The following is a 2997-nucleotide window of genomic DNA, read 5'->3' on the forward strand; positions in this document are numbered from 1 at the left end:
GTTATACTAAAATTATGATGCCCTCCCTAATGAAAGAGGTGAAATATATGCAAATCAGATCTTGGGTGACATGTAAAGTAGGCTTTTGTAGTCTCTCTTTGTAATGTCCCTCCCTTTTAATTGTCCACTCTCCTGTTCTCCCCTGAGGGTGAAATACCTATTTAATAAAATAAATCATCCTAAAATATTTGTGAATTAATGAACTTAAAAAATAATAAGGAGTTGTTGGTTAATTCTACAAAATTAATTGACTTTTGATCAAGAAATGGAGAGAAATGTTCAGAGAAGGATCCTTCCTTGTCCCCTCAAATCATACCACATGGACCAGTGTGGTTCTCAAACTTCTATGTGCCTAAGAATCACCTTGATATTTGTAAAAATAGTTTCCTAGGCCCTAGAGATTCTGGTTTGATATGGGCGAGGATCAGAAATTTATACTTCTAATGAATATCCTGGGTCAGTCTTATCCACTGGTGTGCACCAGAATCACCCCGAGGACTTGTTAAAACACAGATTGCTGGACCCCACTCCCAGAGTTTCTGATACAGTAGGTCTGGAGTGGGGCCTGAGAATTTACCTAACAACAACTCTGCTGATGTTGATAATGCTGGTTGGGGATCATGCTTTCAGAACAACTGTCTGAGGTAATTCTAAAATAATTGTGCCTTGGCTACACTTGAAGACATATTGATAAACTAATCACACTTCTGCAAATCAGGTTAAGTATATATGGTAGCCTGTAATGAAGACGCGTGGATTTTGACAATAGTAGAATAAAATAAAACTCTGTCCGTAGCTGTGGAAGCATCAGTAATTTTCTTTTTTTTTTTTTTTTTTTTTTTTTTTTTTTGAGACGGAGTCTTGCTCTGTAGCCCGGGCTGGAGTGCAGTGGCCAGATCTCAGCTCACTGCAAGCTCCGCCTCCCGGGTTTACGCCATTCTCCTGCCTCAGCCTCCGGAGTAGCTGGGACTACAGGCGCCCGCCACCTCGCCCGGCTAGTTTTTTGTATTTTTAGTAGAGACGGGGTTTCACCGTGTTAGCCAGGATGGTCTCGATCTCCTGACCTCGTGATCCGCCCGTCTCGGCCTCCCAAAGTGCTGGGATTACAGGCTTGAGCCACCGCGCCCGGCCAGCATCAGTAATTTTCACAACCAATTGTAATGGGGCAGTATTTTAATGTAAGAAATCAGTTAAGTACCTAAAAACAATGCATCAAAAACAGTATTTTCTTTTGATTTTCAGGTGTACATATCACAGTTTGTAAATTATTGTTGTAGATTTAATTTAAAATAAGATGGCAAAAAACCCCAAAACAACCGAAGCACTGAGAAAATCATTGTTTAATGGTTTTGAGTTTCAATTAGAAAACTGATTCAGGGGCACAGCCTGCTGGAGGTTTCTGATATTGCAAAGGAGAAAATTGTTAAGGAAGTTTTATCACTTAATATATTTTATTATAAACATTTCTTTTCATGTCTTTTACAAGCATGATATAATGGAAACATCATGAACTTCAGAGGGTTCAAGATCTTCCTTTGCCTTGCGATCTTCCTTGCTATGTGACCTTGGGCAAACTACTCAAGCTTCAGGTTTTTAGTCTGTCTAATGGGATAACATGATAATTTCTACTCAGCAGAACTGCTTTGAGAATTAAAACATTTAAATTCCCAGCACAACAACACTCGACTCATTGTAGAATCTGTGTTCTTTACACACACACACACACCAACAAACAGAAAATTACTTTCTGACGATCCTTCTACACAAGTTGCCCAAACTGAATTCTGCTTCAAAGCAACATTTATCAGGATATGCAGAGACTCTATGTTAGTGCTTCTCTGCATGTTGACTTCTGATAGCTGTATGCTTTAGCGAATTAGAAAAGATTGGGAGCTGGAAGAGTCACATAATTTTTGCAGGTATTAAAACTTGTGTGAAGTTAACAATTAACTTATACGGTAAAAGCTGGGTGCAGTAGCACATGCCTGTAATCCCAGTTACTGGGAAGACTGAAGCATGAAGATCTCTTGTGCCCAGGAGTTTGAGGCCACAATGAGCTACGATTGTATGCTACTACACTCCAGCCTGGGCAACAGAGAGACCCCTGTTTCTTACCAAAAAAAAAGAAAGAAAGAAAGAGAGAGAGAGAGAGAAGAAAGAGAGGAAGAAAGGAAGGAAGGAAGGAAGGAAGGAAGGAAGGAAGGAAGGAAGGAAGGAAGGAAGGAAGGAAGGAAGGAAGGAAGGAAGGAAGGGAGGGAGGGAGGGAGGGAGGGAGGGAGGGAGGGAGGGAGGGAGGGAGGGAGGGAGGGAGGGAAAAAGGAAAGAAAGAAAGAAAGAAAGAAAGAAAGAAAGAAAGAAAGAAAGAAAGAAAGAAGGAAGGAAGGAAGGAAGGAAGGAAGGAAGGAAGGAAGGAAGGAAGGAAGGAAGGAAGGAAGGAAGGAAGGAAAGAAGGGAAGGGAAGGGAAGGAAGGAAGGAAGGAAGGAAGGAAGGAAGGAAGGAAGGAAGGAAAACCTTAATGATGAAGTGAAGTATCCTGGCTGAATAACTTTCTGTGAGTAAAATTTTAAGATTTTTAAGTAAAATCTGGGCACTCAGTGCCCAGAGTCAGTTCCTTGCTGTGCTGGGAGAGGACACTTGTGAACTGGTTCCTACCTAAGATAAGTAACAGGAAGTAAGAGCACATTAATGCCAAAGCTCAAATTGTGGTGTCTCTGGCCCCCAACCATGCTAGGGAACTCACATCTTGAGGCCCTCAAATCACCCTGGCGATGTGTGGGGCATCTGTGGTGGTCTCATGGATGCCTGTGAACAGGTTCATTTGTGTTTTCGCTATGGCCTCCTGTGTCACAGAGATGTGATACGGTGATCTACAGTGGGTCCTGGGAATCTGCATTAAAACGAGCACTCTAGGAGATTCTGATAGGAATGAATGATGAAAGGCATACAAGGGTTGCACAATGTAGGAAAAATTATGCATTGAGAGATCCAGGAAAAAT

The sequence above is a fragment of the Macaca nemestrina genome, chromosome 11 (assembly GCF_043159975.1).
Source record: "Macaca nemestrina isolate mMacNem1 chromosome 11, mMacNem.hap1, whole genome shotgun sequence".
Lineage (NCBI taxonomy): Eukaryota > Metazoa > Chordata > Mammalia > Primates > Cercopithecidae > Macaca > Macaca nemestrina.